We start from the raw sequence: 20,814 nt of genomic DNA on the forward strand, positions 1-20,814 counted from the left end.
GGGCGAAGCAGCATTGTGATAGATATCTCTTATCATTGATAAGAAGCCGAGATAAACACATGAATAAACTAGTGGATGAGATCACACACAAACACACTTACACAAAGTGATATGCATAAGAAAATTGTTCAGTTATCTATCTATCTATATATATATATATATATATATATATATATATATATATATATATATATATATATATATATATATAGATAGATAGATAGATATCCGAAACCTATCAGTTAAGGTCACTCGGCTTTGCAGGTTGAAACCACCAAAAAAAAAAAAAAAGAGAAAAATGCCCGCTGGCAACTTCTGTCCAACTCAATGAGAGGATAATCATCCCATTGTATAAGCAAAAAGGCATCTCGGTTACACATCGGATTGGATTGCCAGGGCGACCCTGTACTAGGCAGCGATGCTACACGGACACACGCACACACACACAAATCGCTCTCTCTCTCTCTCTCTCTCTCTCTCTCTCTCTCTCTCTCTCTCTCTCTCTCTCTCTCTCTAGCAAAACACAATAATTGTAACCAAATGTTTGGCCTAACCTTTACACACACACACACACACACACAAACAAAGCTCTTTCTCTCTCTCTCTTTCTCTCACAAAGCTCTCTCTCTCTCTCTCTCTCTCTCTCTCGCAAAAACTCACTCACAATTGTTATATGACGTTACCTTTACAATCAAACTGCTTGGCCTAACCTTTCTACTTTATCTGCCTACACTCTCTCAACACCCTGCCCCCGCCTCCTTCCGTCCCAAACTGGGCATCCTTATACCCCCTTTCCCCGCTTCCCCACCCCCAAACCGATTGGGCAGCGCGCTTATTATTACGAGATATACCAACGGCACTTTACCGTCACATGGCACTAGCGTGACGCTACGACGAGTGTTCTAGCGCAGTTTTTGACACAGGTCGCCTTTCCTGAGGGGGGAGGGTAACCAATGCACCATAGTTCACGCTGTATAAGCCACGTGTATACAATTAGCAATACGTTATTCAATATATCACAAAAGCGCAAGACAATGAGTCATTCCTAACAGTATGACTATGGTATGTACAGTAACTCAAACGGCAGGTTAGTTAAACGTGGCGTGCAAAGACCGTAGAGTTTTTTTAAAACGCGCTCGCCCTCAGAATGGCGTTTGGGAATGATCGCTCATTTAAGCACCTCGACCTTCATAAATCGGCCTCTGAGAACCCATTATAGCACACACAGATAAATCATGATGGCTTTCGTTCGATACCAGGTGCGGAAAGTTGATTTTCATTGTACTGCACATATTCCTGTTGAATAAATTCTGTGACGCGTTGCTATGATATTTTTTTTTACTTGTACACGCGTGACTTGTATGCTCTCAGTATTAGGGCGCACATACAAGATACCCATACGCACACACCGCGTTTTTGTTCTTGTAATTCATTCAAGTCGAACAGAGACAAGCAGCGCTTGTAATAAAATAAAAATTAATAATAAAAATAACAACAATTAAGCTAAAAAAAAAAAAAAACAGCGTGATATTCATTCTCGATCGAAAGTGAATAACGAATATGCAAAACTAGATGACATTCTCGCTCGACAATGGATAATTCGAATTCTTTATTCTCGAAAATTCCTATCCTCGACAATGACTCTGCGACCTTCACGCTCGAAAATAAATTCATCGAATTCCTATCCCCGAAAATGTCTTCCTGACATTCTTACTCTAAAACGAATTTATTGAATACTTAATCTCGAAAATGACGAAATGTACATATAAAAATTATTCATTTCTTATTCTCGAAAAAAAAATAAAATTATTAGTCTTGTTCTCGAAAATGACAAAATAGCTAAAAGGCCTTCCTTCTCGAAGACGAATTTGTCAAATTCTAAATTTCTGAAACGACTAAAACTTGCCTGACAAGACAACCTCAGGGTTGGTAACTCTGGCGACAAGGAAACGGGGTTTTCCAATGACTCTGGCAACTGAGGACTTAAGACGGTTGCCAAGTAGACAATCCGCAAATCTCTCTCTCTCTCTCTCTCTCTCTCTCGCGCAGCCTGATTGTCCCTGAATATATGATCGTTATATGTAATTTTTCCAAGTATTTTTTAAAATGTACGAGGTTATATATATATATATATATATATATATATATATATATATATATATATATCTATATATATCTATAAATACATATGCATATATATATATATATATATATATATATATATATATATATATATATATATATATATATATATATATATATATATATATATATATATATCTCTCAGAGAGAGAGAAGAAAGCACCCATTCCTGTGATAACAAATAAAGCAAGAAGAGAAGAGTCCAAACCATTTCCTGAGGGGCCTCGACACCGTGTGTGCGGGATTCCCGCGGTGAAATCGACCGAAATCGGAAACCGGAGATTACGCCCACGGATTTAGCGCTCGACCGTAAAGGCTAATTTCGGGATGAATGCTGATGAGGACTGAATGGTACTAATAAATGCCTCCGAGTTTACAGGGGTACCGTCGGCTGATTGTTGAGTCTCTTCTCTCTGGAGAGACGGCGAGATCTCTCTCTCTCTCTCTCTCTCTCTCTCTCTCTCTCTCTCTCTCTCTCTCTCTCTCTCAGATGTATAGGTATACACACACACATATATATATAGTGAGAGAGATCACATAAAAGAAACCGTTTGCATGCTACGGTTACTATTTAGGGAAGAGAGAGAGAGAGAGAGAGAGAGAGAGAGAGAGAGAGAGAGAGAGAGAGAGAGAGAGAGAGAGAGAGAGAGAGAGAGAGTTCCCATCCGCCTCTAAAACATTGTTAAAAACACCTGGAAAAAAAAGCTCGTTAAAAACAACGACCGGAGCTAATGGCTAAGCTAATAATAATAATAATAATAATAATAATAATAATAATAATAATAATAATAATAATAATAATATCCTTTATTCACGCCAGGCCAAGGTGCTCTAGAAATTTGAGGGCGACAGAAATATGCTCATCGATTTCTGATGCAGTATACGTTTAACCTTGAACTTGAAACTCACCAGTTCCTGAGAGAGAGAGAGAGAGAGAGAGAGAGAGAGAGAGTAAATGCGGACCTATCTAGGAAGAAAAAGATTTCGTATGACAGCAACTATTCGTGTGAGAGAGAGAGAGAGAGAGAGAGAGAGAGAGAGAGAGAGAGAGAGAGAGAGAGAGAGAGAGAGAAATTTCAAATTATTGGAAATATAAAAAAGAATACGAACCACAGCCCGGAAAAAGAACAGATTTGAAAGGTCGTCGTATCCGAAACACAACTGCCCCCCCTCTCTCTCTCTCTCTCTCTCACGTCACACGGCAGAAGGAAATGAGATTTCTTGTTGATCGGCGGGGTCTATTTCTCCTCCATTACAGCCATTATCTGGAGTAATTACAGGGTCTACAATGAAAGAAACGGATGTTACGCACAAGGACATCTGTTCCTGGTTAACCTGGCTATCCACTCCCTATTTATCCTCAGCTATCCACTTCCTATTAATCGTCAACTGTCTATTCCCTATTAACCCTCAACTATACATTCTCTACCAATTCTCAGCTATCCACTCCCTTGCAATCCTCAGCTATCCACTCCTCCATAGCAATCCTAAGCTATCCACTCCCTACTTAACCTCAACTGTACATTCCATATAAGTCCTCAGCTATCCACTCCCTGTCAATCTTCAACTGCCCACTCCCTATCAATCCTCAACTGTCCACTCCCTATCCTCGGCTATCCACTCCTTATCAATCCTCAGTAATCTACTCCTTGTCAATCCTCAACAATCCTCTCCCTATCAATCCAAAACTTCCTTGTTGGTTTGTGTAAATAATTCTTAATAATTATATTTGTGGTTATCTGCATGATGTTATCGATGCATGGATAATGAGAGAGAGAGAGAGAGAGAGAGAGAGAGAGAGAGAGAGAGAGAGAGAGAGAGAGAGAGAATGCATATATGCAATTACATACCATACACATTGCAAAAATATCTATAAAATGGGCAGAAATTTGACGGAAACAAAAGCTATACGCGTGTTTACCAGACACCACTTCCCCAAGTAGCTGCGTCAATTCTGCGTCTCTCTGCTACAACAACGACGCAAGATGGACGACCCTTCTTACAGTCTTCTTCTTTTTCAAGATTTACACAGATTTTCAGACTAGCCAATCCAGGGAGTGAAAGAGCGAGCGAGTAGGTAGTCGCTGCCAAGCAGCAAGGAAGCCACAAGAGCCAACCACAGGTGGATAACCACATCTCTATTACCGGAGTGTCTGTCTGACCGCAGGTAACAGCGGATATAAGCTGCGCCAGTCTCTCTCTCTCTCTCTCTCTCTCTCTCTCTCTCTCTCTCTCTCGAACGAACGAACGAGAAGCTTTGTTGTTTTACAATGGAGTCTCCCGAGCGTTGATTTACTTCTTCGAAGTCTGTCGATATTCGTTTTATAAAACTGTTTTGGGTTGATCCCAAACGTTCGCTGGTTAATACAACTGTTTTATGTTGATCTTATGTTAATCTCAAATGTTCGCTGGTTATAAAACTGTTTCATGTTGATCTCAAACGTTCGCTGGTTAATAACACTGTTTCAGGTTAATCTCAAACGTTCGCTGGTTAATGAAACTGTTTTAGGTTATTCTTAAACGTTCACCAAACTGATTATGTGACTGTTAAACGTTCGCTGGCTAATAAAAAAAAATAACAGGTATTCCTCTTTCACTCAGTAACCCCTTCTTCCCCCGCCAACAATCACCCTTTCCCCCCCTCTCCACCAAAAATAACCCATTCCCTCACTAACAATAACCCCTTCCCCCACCAAAAAACATAAAATATAAACAATCACTGGAATTCCTCTTTCACTCACACATCCATCAAAGGAAATGTCGACGACACACAAAGGTGCAGATCGACAGGTGTGTGTGTGTGTGTGTGTGTGTGTGTGTGTGTGTGTGTGTGTGTGTGTGTGTGTGTGTGTGTGTGTGTGTGTGTGTATGCGCGCGCGCGCGCTAGCTCCTATCTCCCCCAGGAGAATGATTAGGCAGATCTGAAAAGTCTCCTTCTAAGGACAAACAGGTGCCGGATGCATAGGCTCTGACTCACCAGGGTCGCAGCTCTGCTGGTGCTCCTTTTACTCTTTCTGCTGCTCCTGCTCCTGCTTCTGCTGCTTTTGCTCCTCCTCCTACTTTTGCTTTCGCTCCTGCTACTTTTCTTCCAGCTCATCCTGGCCGTATAAAACTTCTGGAGTAGATTCTTTTTAAAGCACAAGTAGATTTTGCTCACTTAGGCCTATTTTCCAGGTGGATTTCAAGAGTTGAACAGTCTCCAATTCCAGTTAATTATGCCGGTATCCCAGGTGGATTCAAATGTTTAAACAGAGTACGCCTTTTTTCCAGGTGGATTCCAGTGTTGAAAGTCTTCAATTCCCGCTGATTAGGCATAAGTTCCAGATGTATTCCAATGTTTAAACAGAGTAGGCCTATTTCCCAGGTGGATTCCAATGTTTAAACAGTAGGCCTTTTTTCCAGGTGGATTCAAGTGTTAAAAAAGTCTTCAGTTCCCGCTGATTAGGTCTATGTTCCAGGTTGATTCCAAGGACTAAAACATAATCTCCAGTTCCCAACGGCTCGTCAACAGCGCCTGTCACTCACTGACCCCGACGAAATTCAGGATATTTATGAAAATTAAGAATTCCGCGTGAAAGTTATCCACATAATCTCTCTCTCTCTCTCTCTCTCTCTCTCTCTCTCTCTCTCTCTCTCTCTCTCTCTCTCTCTCTCTCTGTGAGAAACAGGTAACAGTTCCGACATGTTTCTAAACTCTACGTGCAAGCTAATTCAATATCTTGTTCAGATCATCAAGAATACAGGGCGAATGTTATCCACAAAACTCACTCTCTCTCTCTCTCTCTCTCTCTCTCTCTCTCTCTGAGAAACAGGTAACAGTTCCGACATGGTTCTAAGCTCTACGTGCAAGCCAATTCAACAATTTGTTGCAGTCATCAAGAATACCGCGTGAAAGTTATCCACAAAACTCTCTCGAAGAACAAGAAGAAGAAGAAGGTGAAGGAGAAGAAGAAGAAGGAAGAAGGAGAAGAAGAAGAAGGAGAAGAAGAAGAAGAAGAAGGCGAAGAAGGATAAGAAGAAGAAGAAGCAGGAGAAGAAGAAGAAGAAGGACTAGGACTAAGTTTTCTGAATCGACGTCGACCTGCATGTCCGGGTGGTGGTGGTGGTGCGCGGTTTACAAACGGGCACGCCAGGAATGCGGAGTCTCGACCAATCAGCGCCTTCGAATTCTAATCAAGTGTTCCTTGAACGTGACGTCACTCGAGTCATCATCATCATCATCATCATCCTAAGCTTTACGGAGCTCTGAAGGTCTCTCTCTCTCTCTCTCTCTCTCTCTCTCTCTCTCTCTCTCTGTGTGTGTTCTTGCCCTTGGTAATGGGGGCTTCTTTGGTTAGGATACATTCTCTCTCAGGATAACTAATATATCACTGATGAATAAGGAAGAAATATCCAACTCTCTCTCTCTCTCAATTCTCTGGTTAGGATGCATCCTATCTCAGGATAACTAATGTATCATTGACGAATAAGAAAGACAATATCCACCTGGTGACGTCTCTCTTTCTCTCTCTCTCTCTCTCTCTCTCTCTCTCTCTCTCTCTCTCTCTCTCTCTCTTACGTGCAGTACACGTTATAACAAGCCATGAGGCAGAGGTTATATAGATTTCAATTGAGAGTACACGCGCACTTACACAGAAACACGCATTCCATCTGCATGATTTCACAGCATTCTCTCTCTCTCTCTCTCTCTCTCTCTCTCTCTCTCTCTCTCTCTGTATGAAGACTCATGAATGGAGGACGATGTGATACCACGCCCCCTTCCTGTTCCCAACCATTCATTCCGGCTCGACGTGATGTCATTTCCGATGTTCAGAGTAAATTGCTTGTCTATTCAGCCTACTGTAATAAGAGGGTTCCACACCCACAACCTATCCGGCTGGGTGCTCACGGCACTTGACAAGTCAGTCAGTCTCTCTCTCTCTCTCTCTCTCTCTCTCTCTCTCTCTCTCTCTCTCTCTCTCTCTCTCTAACAGACTTGGACTTGTCATAAACTGAGAGAAAATTGTAAGTAGGTCTAGATGCACTAACACAAATCTACCTGAATTAACTTCAAGTTATACCTTTAGTACTATTTTCTTATGTACATAATTGTAATAAGCATTGACAAGTCTCTCTCTCTCTCTCTCTCTCTCTCTCTCTCTCTCTCTCTCTCTCTCTCTCTCTTCTTCTTCTTCTTCTTCTTCTTCTTCTTCTTCTTCTTCTTCTTCTTCTTCTTCTTCTTCCTGTAAAAAAGCCTTGACGCACTCAAACAAATCAATCTAAATTAACCTCAAGGCTAAATTCAAGATACACCTTTAATGCGATCTTCTTACATGCATGATTATAATATATATTGACAAGTCTCTCTCTCTCTCTCTCTCTCTCTCTCTCTCTCTCTCTCTCTCTCTCTCTCTCTCTCTCCTGTAAACAGGTTTAGAGGCACTGAGACAATCAATCTAAATTAGCTTGCAGACAAGTTCAAGTTACCCCTTTACTATCTTCTTTCGCGATATACACAACTATAATACATAGCCGTGTTCTATAATCATGACATTTAAGGAGACTAGACTATAATAAGTAGCCCTGACTATACAGTCATATATAACAAAGAAATTCCAGGAGCCTTGCATACATAAAACGACCTTGCATTGTGTGTGTAAACTCGAACAGGAAATCTAAAATAACGCTCTGGGAAAATCTGCGGGTAACACTGAGAGAGAGAGAGAGAGAGAGAGAGAGAGAGAGACCCTTCTGTGTTGCAATAAGGTAAGAAACAGTTTTGTTTTGTTAATATATAAATGGGTGAGATTAACTTCTTGTCAACAGTTTCAGATGAATGTCAAGTAACTGCAGATTACAATGTTTCTGCAATCAGCTTCTAAAATACTTGAAAAATATGCCTAATTTCCATGCACTTACAAGTTGCAAAGTGGGAGCTAGACTTATGTGTGATCCAAAGCAGTTAGCTAAAGGGCTGGTGGAGGTTATATAGGAGCAACAAAAGGAGGAAGGTTATATAGGAGCAATAAAAGGAAGGAGGTTATATAGGAGCAACAAAAGGAAGAGGGTTATATAGGAGCAACAAAAGGAGGAGGGTTATATAGGAGCAACAAAAGGGGGTGAGGTTGTACAGGAGCAATAAAAGGAAGAAGGTGGTTATATAGGAGCAACAAAAGGAGGAGGGTTATATAGGAGTAACAAAAGGGGGTGAGGTTATACAGGAGCAATAAAAGGAAGAAGGAGGTTATATAGGGGCAACGAAAGGAAGAAGGTTACATAGGAACAACAAAGGGAGGAAGAATTTCTATGAGCAACAAAAGGGGGAAGGTTATATAGAAGCTATAGAATTGCAGAAACTTTTCCAAGGCCGGTCGGGCAACAAGTCAGGAGGCGCCCGTTCCCCCTTTCTCTCTCTCTCTCTCTCTCTCTCTCTCTCTCTCTCTCTCTCTCTCTCTCTCTCACACACACACACACACACACACACAGGAGTTACCAGTTTTCGATTATCGAGCCGGGCAAGAAACCATATGGATTCAGCTACAGTGTGTGTGTGTGTGTGTGTGTGTGTGTGTGTGTGTGTGTGTGTGTGTGTGTGTGTGTGTGAGAGAGAGAGAGAGAGAGAGAGAGAGAGAGAGAGAGAGAGAGAGAGAGAGAGAGAGAGAGAGAGTTACGGACATCAAAATTTAGGTTGCTTTAAACCTACAGGTTTTTATCGATTCGCCGTTTCATAAAGTCTTGGTTTTTCTGTTAATATGTACAGTAGGATTAGTAAGTCTTCTACGAGGTATACTATAATGTAATGGCCTCGACGAAGTACCTCTCAGCTATCAAAACTCTTGAAACCACTACGAAACTGACAAGCGGAGATTCTAAGACCTGAATATCCATTCAGAGATATCACCTCAAAACTCAAAAGAATTCGGTTTCCCTCATAGCCGAGGTAATCAGCTTGCTAAAACGCGCGCAAGCACGCAAGGAGGAAGAAGAGATTTACCGCACGCACTCACGCACACGCACGCAAAAAACACACGCAACCACGCAATGTCATTCTTCATCTGTTATCTTACTGACCACAAAGTCGTTTTCACCACCACTTCGCCTGATCCGGATGTGTTTTGAAACAGTCTCCACCTGGAAAGAAGAGAGAATTCTCTTATTAATTGTTATATATGATAATCAGGACGTCATATAGATTATCAAAACCATTAAATTATATTTTAATACTGCATCCACTACAAATACTTTTTTTGTAACAAAGTTACATAAAATGATGAACTTAGGCCTAGGTATGTCGAACTACCAATTAGAATGAAAAGAGAATTATCTTATCAATTATTATATACGATAATCAGGACGTCATACAAATTATTAAAATCATTAAATCATAACTGATTTAATATTGTATTCACTACAAATGCATTTTTGTAACACAATTACATAAACAGATACACTTAGGTCTAAGTAAGTCTAACTGGTGTCCAGTTTATAACAATGCAACATAAAATGGCTTTCCGCAAATATATATATATATATATATATATATATATATATATATATATATATATATATATATATATTATATATATATATATGTCATGGAACTTTAACTAGAGATGAGAGAGGAACTTTAGAGAGAGAGAGAGAGAGAGAGAGAGAGAGAGAGAGAGAGAGAGAGAGAGACTTTAATAATAAGCTTCGATATATCCAAGTTGCGACATCATCGATTTTCCCTCCCCCCGAAGTCTCTCGTAAGGAGAAATTGTTGAGAATGGTGGGGCGAAGGACGACGCCTCTGCCGCCGTTTGCCGCAGAGGCGGTCTCAGAGAGAGAGAGAGAGAGAGAGAGAGAGAGAGAGAGAGCAGCAGCAGCAGCAGCAGCAGCGACAGCGGCGGCTCGGTCTAGGGTCTTCTGACCTAAATTTCCTCGGCTTTTACACCGGCTCCTGCAACTTCCTTTTTACAGAACTTCTGCGGCTTTCGGCGGAGTTACTCCGCGGGTCAGACCCTTCGGCGGCGTTCGGATATGCGACTGAGGAATGTGTGAAGCCGTCGCGAGTGAACAAGGGCCCACAAGGAAGGGGGGAGGGGGGAAATTTATGGCGGAGGTAATTAAGGCCGACAAGAAAGTTTGGCAGCGGACACCGAGGCAGGCAGGTCGAGACCGTCTAGACAGTGTGACGTCATCAACCCAGCCCCAGACGGCACACCACCACCACATCAGCGCGTTGCAGCTGTTTTTATTTTTATTTTCATTTTCTCTCTCTCTTTCTCTCCCTTTCTCTCATTCATTCTCGTTCGGAATCGTACGGGATTGTTCTATATCTCTGCTACGATCCTTTTTTCCGTCCTGCGCGTGCATACGATCTCGCACGGATCGTAAAATGATTGTTAAAAGTATAGTCAAGTTGGCCGCCTTCACGCTGTGGTTATCAATGGAAACTCTGCTGGTGCGCGCATTCGAGGCTTTCCCGGCTGACAGAGTTGCCAAAGTGCAGTGGAGTGATAATTCTCTCCCCAACAGACGTGACTTTCAGGAGTAATTTTTACATTTCCCACGATTCTCTCGCCAACAGACGTGACTTTCGAGAGAAATTTCCACATTTCAAAGCTACATTCTCAATAACTCCCTCTCTCACTGAAATATATAAGCAACTGAGTTGCCCAAGTGGAGTGGAATGATAATTCTCTCTCCAACAGACGTGACTTTCGAGAGAATTTCCCACATTTCCTACAATTCTCTCTCCACTAGATGTGATTTTCAAGAGAAATTTTGCACATTCCAGATGATTCTCTCTCCACCGGACGATTTCAAGAGATTTTTCCACATTTCCGACGATTCTCTCTCCTATTAATAGACGCGACTTTCAAGAGTAAATTCCAAATTTCAAAGCTATACTCTCACTCAAACTCCCTTGTTCACTGAAATTCACTTAAAATATTTAAGCAACAGTCGCCAAAGTGGGGTAGAGTGACGCTTCTCTCTCCAACAGAAGCGACTTTCAAGAGATTTTTGCACAGTTCCGCTGATTCTCTCTCAAAAAGACGTGACTTTCAAGAGATTTTTCCACATTTCCGCTGATTCTCTCTCCACTGACGTGACTTTCTGGTAGTTTCTACATTTCCACGATTCGTTCTCCAACAGAGAGAATTTTCCACATTTCCGACGAATCTCTCTCCACCAGACTTCTGAGAGAATTTTCCAAATTTCGATTGCACCACCCTCAACAAAATTTCTTCGTTAATTGAATTTACCTAAAATATGTAAATAAGTAACCGAGAACTTGCACTCCACCCAACCTTCACAAGGCGAGAGTAGTCGAGGAATATCAGGTGTTGAGAGTGTCACTTGACAGGTCTTCCTTCACACTCCCTCGAAACCGAAGCTTATTCCTGGCAACATTGCATACTCGGGTCTCTCCGACGACGTTCAACTGCTAAATGAAATTTTAAATGACTTTTTTTCATCGTGAAACTGTTTCATCTTTTCAACTATTTTATTTTACTCTGAATTTTCAGCAAACGTAAAATTGACAGAAACATCGTGATAGGTCTACAGCAATTGTGAAACGTTAAGGATTTATATATACACATACACGACGATGGAGGGATGGAAGGGAAGTTTACCATTAAATCTCTCTCTCTCTCTCTCTCTCACACACACATTGGGAAACTATTTTATTTTTCTCTGAATTTTCAGCGACGTAAAATTGACAGAAACGTCTTCAAAGTTACTTTACGGATATATATATATATATATATATATATATATATATATATATATATATATATATATATATATATATATATATATGAAAAGGGGAGAGATAGCAGAGGATGTTACCATCTCTCTCTCTCTCTCTCTCTCTCTCTCTCTCTCTCTCTCTCTCTCTCTCTCTCTCCAAACACACGCACAATACACAGATTCCTCGATGACAATTCAGATCGATACTGGACTATCTGTCCTCCAACGGATACACAGTTCGCTTTGCACACTTCAGGAAATCGCCGAGCTTCACAACGACAGTCGCTGCCTTTTCCTTATTCGCTGTGCATATTACATCAAACCTATATATACATATATAGAGTACCTAATTCATTCACGTTCCTCAGTTAGGTCTAATTTAGGCGCATTGCTAGACCATTACCTACGACTGACAAGGTTGAAACGGATGTTTTTAAGTGAAATTCTGTATTTTCTGTTTTTTAAAACTGCTTTGAATTAGGCAACGGGTACTTGTGTTCTAAACCTCTTTAGTTTGTGAAATTATAAGTCATTATATATATATATATATATATATATATATATATATATATATATATATATATATATATATATAATCACTGGCATCCCCAACAGGATCTCTCTCTCTCTCTCTCTCTCTCTCTCTCTCTCTCTCTCTCTCTCTCTCTCTCTCTCTCTCTCTCCATGTGTTAAAGTACACTATCAACTTTAGGAAAGAAAAATCAATAGCACCAAGCACACTGCATTTAACTCTCTCTCTCTCTCTCTCTCTCTCTCTCTCTCTCTCTCTCTCTCTCTCTCTCTCTCTCTGGTGTAATGTTAACACCCTGTTACAGTGAGAGATTATAAATATATATATATATATATATATATATATATATATATATATATATATATATATATATATATATATATAATATATATATATATATATATATATATATATATATATATACTTCGGAGAGAGAGAGATGAAACTCAAGAATCCTCGACCAAATCTGTTGTACAATTCTTCATATGTATTTCCGACCCCTCCTCCCATTAACCCCAACCCCGCCCTTATGGCTAGTTCTCTCTCTCTCTCTCTCTCTCTCTCTCTCTCTCTCTCTCTCTCTCTCTCTCTCTCTCCTTGACAATCCACAGGACAAAAGGTGTCCACATTCCTCCCTCATGAAAGGCCGGCAGATGATGTAACAGCAAAAGATGTCTCAATGATTCGGTTCTCTCCCGTTTTCATAATGGGTAGGTCTAGTTAGATGATGAAGCTAGGGTGATATTCTCTCTCTCTCTCTCTCGTTTTCATAAGATAGGTCTAGATCGATGATGGAGCTCTCTCGTCCTCTCTTTCTCTCATTTGCATAATGAGTAGGTCTAGATAGATGATGAGACTAGGCTCTTCTCTCTCTCTCTCTCTCGTTTTCATAAGAGATAACAGATGATGAAGCTCTCTCTGATCTCTCTCGTCTTCATGAGAGCTACGTCTATATACAATGATGAGGCTAGGCTGATATTCTCTCCCTCTCTCTCTCTCTCACTAAGTACGAGTTTTACCTTTAATCTGCAAGTCTTTAACATAAAATATCTCAATTCTCTGATCAGGGAAAGTTAACTGCGCAGTCACGGCGAGGAACTTCTGCGCCGTGCGCCGTACGTCCCAGCAGCTGAAGGTGAAGGGCGAACCAATTCTGAGACGTTACTCCAGCTGAGTCATCCCTTGACCATCTGAGACTTGAGAGAGAGAGAGAGAGAGAGAGAGAGAGAGAGAGAGAGAGAGAGAGAGAGAAATAGCTGGCTGAACTACCCAAGAGTCCATTCACTCGCAATCTGCGCCACGATGAACCAGGAGGGGTTAAGGGGAAGGGGAACGAAGGGGGGACAGAGATTGGCCATGGGGGACTCCCTGAAAGATGCATCTGACACATGCAAGGGTAAATATAATGACCTTCCCCACGAGGTCATGGCGAGGATGTTCGACAAGTGGGGACTGGCGGAAGAAGGTAGTTTGAATGTTAAACCTGTTGTGCGATATTCTCGTGAAAAAGTTGCAGTAATTACTTCTAAGGGTTTCAATTACACATGCACACAACCATACGTCACACTTGCGCATGTTTACTTTGCAAAACGAACGAGTAATTCAGTAAAAATATTGTTCAAGGCGTTATAAACTAATCTTATAACAATCAGATCACATCTTCAATAGACCTACGATTCGTATTTACAATCAGATCACATCTTCCATAAACCTAACATTCGCACATACAATAACATCACATTTTCAATGGACCTAGCATTCGTATATACAATAACATCACATTTTCCATAGACCTAGCATTCGTAGTTACAATAATATCACATTTTCCATAGACCTAGCATTCTTATTTACAATAATATGATATTTTCCACAGACCTAGCGTTATTTACAATAATATCACATTTTCCATAGACCTAGCACTCGTATATACAATAAAACCACATTTTCAATAGACTTAGAATTCGTATATACAATAATATCACATTTTCAGAGACCCAACATTCGTATATACTTTTCCAGAAGGGTAAAGCTACTTACAAAGGTCGCACTTATATGTGTACTTAACAAAACTTACAAGTTTTTAAAGGCTACTGTTCCTCACTTCATTTTAAAGCTATGTAAGGTACATAATGATTCTTTTGTAACAGTATGAGTCTTTGAAAATTTCCAAGGACACGTTACATAACACTTTAAATACGGATTTTCTTCAAAGAGAGTTACTGAATCATACTTAGATTTATTACAAAGGTTATTATAACAAATTGCTAGAAAAAATAACAGTTTTCATTTATCACGACATACCTACAGTATGATGAAATCAAGGCAACATTTTAGTTACCGAATTGAAAAAGAGATGGTAGGAATAAGGACCTTGAACTGAATACTTTAAATATAGGACGAAATCATAATCCATTTCAGCATTCTATCTCTCTCTCTCTCTCTCTCTCTCTCTCTCTCTCTCTCTCTCCATCATTCACAAGAACGAGTAAAGATCTGTAGTTGTGAAATTCTTTCTATATTGTGTATGTCGTTATGATATGGCCTGCACTCACTATCCTCTCCTCTCCTCACTCACTCTCTCTCTCTCTCTCTCTCTCTCTCTCTCTCTCTCTCTCTCCATCATTCACAAGAACGAGTAAAGATCTGTAGTTGTGAAATTCTTTCTATATTGTGTATGACGTTATGATATGGCCTGCACTCACTCACTCTCTCTCACTCTCTCTTTCTCTCTCTCTCTCTCACCAAGCCCGATTAGAGATCTCCAGTCGTGAAATTCGTTCTGTATTGTGTATAACGATGGAAATTCGTCTTGGGATGGCGGGCAGAAAGAAATCATTAGACTTTCGTAAGCCTTTGGCGTGGGAGGGTGGGGAGCGGAAGGTACAGACCGGGCCAGTGCGAAGGCTTAGGAGGGGTCATTTCGTCCACACATCCGGGCCCCTTCGCCGGGCCTCCGCTTTCTTGCGATTTCGGAGCCCTGCTTACCTTCATGGCGTGGAGAGAGAGAGAGAGAGAGAGAGAGAGAGAGAGAGAGAACGTCATTCTCAATATAGAGAGAGAGAGAGAGAGAGAGATCTGAGAGGCATTTTAAATGACGTCATTCTCAATATAGAACGAATTTCACAACTGAGAGATCTGTGAGAGAGAGAGAGAGATGAGAGGCCATATTTTAACGTCATTCTCAATATAGAACGATTTCACAACTGAGATCTGAGAAATGAGGATGATAGAGAGAGAGAGAGAGAGAGAGAGAGAGAGAGAGAGAGAGAGAGAGAGAGAGAGAGCAGGCCATATTTATACGCCATGCACAACATAGAAAAATCTACCAATCTCATCTCTTTCATCAGGATTATAAATGAGAGATGATGGCCAACGTGGAGAGAGAGAGAGAGAGAGAGAGAGAGAGAGAGAGAGAGAGAGAGAGAGAGAGAGAGCATTAAAAGCCACACAGCGCGCAAACTCATTTAATGCGTATTTCAGTGACCTTTGAAATAAACTTCGTAGTCAGGGCGTGACGTATACAGTAATTGCTTTTACAAATGGCGTTTCGATTATTCAAAAAAATAAATGAATAAAAACTAAATGTACAAAGGAAGGTTTTTTATGTATTCTGTAACAAAATAAACTTCAAAGGAGAGTGACTGTTAAAGTATACAAAAAAACTGAACCATTAAACCATTACTTAGTAAAGACAGGAATTCAATACCAAAATGTCCATGTGGCCCAACTTGCAACATGGTAATAGCCTAACTTACAGTTATCAATTAGGATCCATTTCGAGATGTATTTTTGGTAAAGGCTGAATTAAATACAATATGATATAAATTCAATATACTATAAGCGCATATATACTGGTATTCATATATATATATATATATATATATATATATATATATATATATATATATATATATATATATATATATATAATGGTCTGCCCAAGGCCACTTACGTAACATGCCCGCTTACGCCACGTGGGCACGGGTCGAGGTGAGGGTACCCTGGAGGTCAAAAGGGACGTTGTTTGATCCTGCCATCCTTGTGTAACTCACGAAAGGATTTAGGGATGTGTTCAGGATTGGCCTTATAAAGATTAAATTTATAAAAAGACCATTAACCGGACAACACTTAAAGTTATTATAAATATATATGTATATATATATATATATATATATATAGAGAGAGAGAGAGAGAGAGAGAGAGAGAGAGAGAGAGAGAGAGAGAGAGAGAGAATTTACAATTACATCCTCACACCAAAACAATATTCTAAACATGAATTATACAACCGCAAACATATCTTAAGTACCATATTTAAATGAGCACATCACAAGGTCCGAAGGTCTTCTAAATCTACCTGAAGAAGTATTTAAAGCAGAAGATTTTTCGGCTGCGGCCCACCCGCCCCCGCCCCCCGACGTTGTTTTTCGCCCCCCCGCGACGCGCGCTACATCAGGTACCTGACTTTTAAGTCTCAGTCATAAGCACCTGCGCAGCACTGCGTCGCAAGAGGAATTGGTCCATCATTTATTAGGGGAGGGGTTGGGGAGGAGGTCCTCCTCTTGATGTTGCTATAAACCGTTGATTGACTTCTCTCAGTCGCCACTGTTTCACCTGAAGTGATTTGTCAACGTTCATCTTTCTACCTTGAAAGTTTGTCAAACTCATCTTTTCTTGACTGAATGACTTTGTGTGCTTCGTCAGACTTCATCTTTCTAACTTACAGGGTTGTCAGAATTCATCTTTTCATGACTGAATTATCTTGAGCTTGTCAAAATTCATCTTTCTACTTAGAATAAATATTTTCCTGGCAACATTACCTTGTGTGCCATGAGAGTTCATCTTTCCACCTTGCAAGTTTGTCAAAATTCATCTTTTCCTGACTGAATTACCTTGTGTGCTTTTTCGAAGATCATCTTTCCTGCTTACGCTACTTTCAAGTGCCTTGTCAAAACTCATCTTTCCTGCTAATACGTCCTTGTGTGCTTTCTCAAAGCTCACCTTCCTGTGTACACTACCTTTATGTGCTTTGTCAAACCTCATCTTCCCTGCTAACATTACCTTGTGCGCTTTTCAAAGCTCATCTTTCCCGTGTACCAGGAGATAAAAGGTTTCCCATTTCATTATACGATTAACTGCCATATTTTTATATACAGAAATCTCTCCCTTATTTTAATCCCTCTTCTGCGTCTCTAATGCTAATCCTGGGTTTCTCCAACTAAACACTAAACACTTTCTGGCTCTAAACCGCTACCCCATTCCTCGAGGGCGTTGGAAATACCCAGATATTTTAGACACTTGGGCAAACAGGATCAACAATAGTTCGGTTTTAGTCAAATTCAAACGACGCTGTTTGATTATCTCTCTGGGAAAAGAAATTGTTTTTCCCCCCTCTCGTACTTTTGTCTGAATGTCTTCTTGCTCAAGCGATGAATTACTGATTGTGTCCTATGTTTTTAAATTTTGTTTTGAATGGGAATTTCTGAAATATTCTTGGCTTCAATTTTTTTTTTCAATGTACCTATTCTATATTTGTAAATAAAAGGAATTTCTGGATTTATCAGTTGTCAACAACAGCAGTTTCTGAGATCTGCTGAGCGTCAAGCCTTCTTATCTATCATATTATTTTTCTAAAAATTTTTAAAAATGATTTTATTTTAAATATCAGTCGTCAACTCAAAACAATTTTTTTAAATAAACTGCGCTTTTAAACATTCCTATCTGTCATTATATAATTTTTATCTTCGACAAAATAAATGAAAAAAAGGTTATATAGCTAATCATTCTCTTCAATCAGATAACAGAAACCTTAAGGTACCACCTAAACACTGGTGATTAAAATAACCTACTAAACACAAACAACACACACACACACACTTGGGCAATACTTTATCATACTGCAGCATAAACGAATGCGTATTTGTTCTAAAAAAAAAAATTAGGGTACTACGCACACTGCATTTACGTAAACAGTCTACATACTTGGCCCAGAAGTCGTTTCTGGTACTGACAAGCCACGTCGCACTCACCTGGAAAATAAAAATAAAAGTATTTTAGTATTACAGGATATTAATAAATAAGTAAGTACATGAAGTTAAATTAGCTATCTTAGACTCAGTACTATTTTTTTTTTGTTGCAAACTTCTTACAGTCACGTGATCACCTTCAAATATACTAATTTCTAAATACGAAGTTGCTTGTCTATTAAACTTAGGGATGAATAACCTTAAAATATTCAGAACAAATTTATTTTTGATGTTTTCTTACTGTCTGTGACGTTTATTGAAACAGATGGAGTTAAGTGCAACAGATTTGTGCATAAACTGGTTGAATACATTGCAAAGCTATAGTTAGAGAGGCTTTTTTGATTGAAGGGGAGTGTAACAGCTATTGGCCCACCTCATGAGGCTAAAGTTCAGGGAAAACAGGAGGAAGCAGAGATTTCCAAATCTCGAAAGTATTTCGACAATTAAAAAGTCGTGAAACCTTCCGACAAGTATATATTAAGTCGTGATAAAAAAAAAAAAGCTGCATTAAGTAACAAGGAGTTTAAATAGGAAAAAGAGGTCTGATGCGTACCTCTGGTCTCTTCCCATCCAGCCAAGACAAAGTTATAACGAGTACACACCTTTCACACACACAAGATCTTCACAAAAACTCTTTTAAAAAGTATTCAGTTTTCAAATACAGCTGTCTTCAGTAAGAACAATTTCTTCACTAAAACCTTTCTTGTAAAGCATTCACTTTTCACATACAACTCTCTCTAGTCAAAACACAATTTCTTCACTAAATCTTTTCCTGTAAAGTATATAGTTTTCAAATACAATTGTCTTTTGTAAAATCAATTTCTTCACAAAAACTTTCTAATAAAGTATACATATATAAAGTTTTCAAATACAGTTGCCTTCGGTAAAATCTCCCTAAAATTTCAGACTCAAGTAAGTCCAAATCCCGAAAAAAATGAAGTCCAACGGCAGGATAAAAACAATTCCTTGTAAAAAAAAAAAAAAAGACCAGTACACCTTCAATAGCCCTCGAGGTAAGCGGTCACAATGTGGCCCGGGCGACCAGGAAAACATTAAGAAAAAAAAAAAGTACAGAACTTCAGTCTTTGAAAGCAACAAAGTTACACAACTTGCAAACAATGACGAGCATCCACTTCATAAATAGTCATTCGTGTATTCTCATACACAAATATAAATATACAAATATTAATATACAAACATTAATACACAAATATTAACATCCTTCAAGATCAAAAGAACGACAATAAATGATCTAAACTGGACGAAGTGACTTCTTTGAAATTATATATATAAAAAATCGTGGCACTACCGCCTTTTTAGTGTCTTGCTGTAGGGCTGAAGCTGAGAGAGAGAGAGAGAGAGAGAGAGAGAGAGAAATGGTGGTCTCCTCCAGTGGTTCAGGACTTCTCTATAAGAGTAGGTGTCGCCTGTGGCAATTAGCCAGCTGACAGACAGAGAGAGAGAGAGAGAGAGAGAGAGAGAGAGAGAGAGAGAGAGAGAGAGAGAGAGAGAGAGAGGAGGGTCACTGACCGCTCAGACAGGGCCACTATTACACCTAAGAGAAAGGGGGGGAGTGCCAAATGTTCTCTTGCTGGTCTAGCTTTAGAGACTACTTCTACTGCCAAGGGGGAGTTTGCCTACCATCTCGCGAATGTCTGAGATATCATGAATATTTTTCCCGATTCTTCCAAAGATCTTCATAGAGAGATATTGTGATACACTTTATTCTACTTCTGTAGTGATGATGCGAAAGATTTATTCAAGAAGATGGACATTTCAGTGGTGGAAAGTGAGTACATGGGTGAATGTAAAGATATATATGTCTGTTTTGAACAGACATTCATATAAAACACAAATATGTTGATAGCAGCTAAAAAAAAAAAATAACAGATATTGTTTCGTCTCAACAGACATTTAAATACAAGAGAGGTTATGATTCCTACCTTGCAAAACTATAGCCATTTCAAAATCAGTAATTCCACAAACTAATATAATCGGCAAGATACTCATTTAAGCACAAACTCTAGAGCATAAATTAAAAAAAAATAGAAAAGACCACATTAGGAATTTCACAAAAACGAGTTTTCTTTTGTTCCAATCCAGTAAAACTCTAATATCCGTTTCTAATTTCAACATGAGGATAAAATGAATTTTATTTTTAAGACTGACCTACAAATTCGGCAGAGAATGACATGCCCAACTTGGTCAGGTCGAGACTGACTGCTGGGGGATTTCTCGTGGGTATGTAAAATATACCCCTCTGGGCAAAATACTGGGAGCTTTCACTCGTTCTCAACAGTTCCTGTTTGGTGTGTGTGTTTTTTTTTTTTTTCCTCTTTTCAAATTAACTGATATCTCTTCTTTCTGTATTTCCTATTACCTTCTGTTACTTCTTTC

At 39.5% G+C, this 20,814-nt stretch overlaps 1 long non-coding RNA gene across 1 annotated transcript in view; it reads right to left on the bottom strand.

The window, feature by feature from the left end:
* LOC136851951 (uncharacterized) overlaps window positions 1-20,814 on the bottom strand; it is an 86,052-nt gene that overhangs the window by 34,712 nt on the left and 30,526 nt on the right. The window contains exon 3 of the long non-coding RNA XR_010857016.1: window positions 5,120-9,252. This is a non-coding gene — a long non-coding RNA (uncharacterized lncRNA). The remainder of the gene's footprint in view (window positions 1-5,119; window positions 9,253-20,814) is intronic.

The sequence above is a fragment of the Macrobrachium rosenbergii genome, chromosome 24, assembly GCF_040412425.1.
Source record: "Macrobrachium rosenbergii isolate ZJJX-2024 chromosome 24, ASM4041242v1, whole genome shotgun sequence".
Lineage (NCBI taxonomy): Eukaryota > Metazoa > Arthropoda > Malacostraca > Decapoda > Palaemonidae > Macrobrachium > Macrobrachium rosenbergii.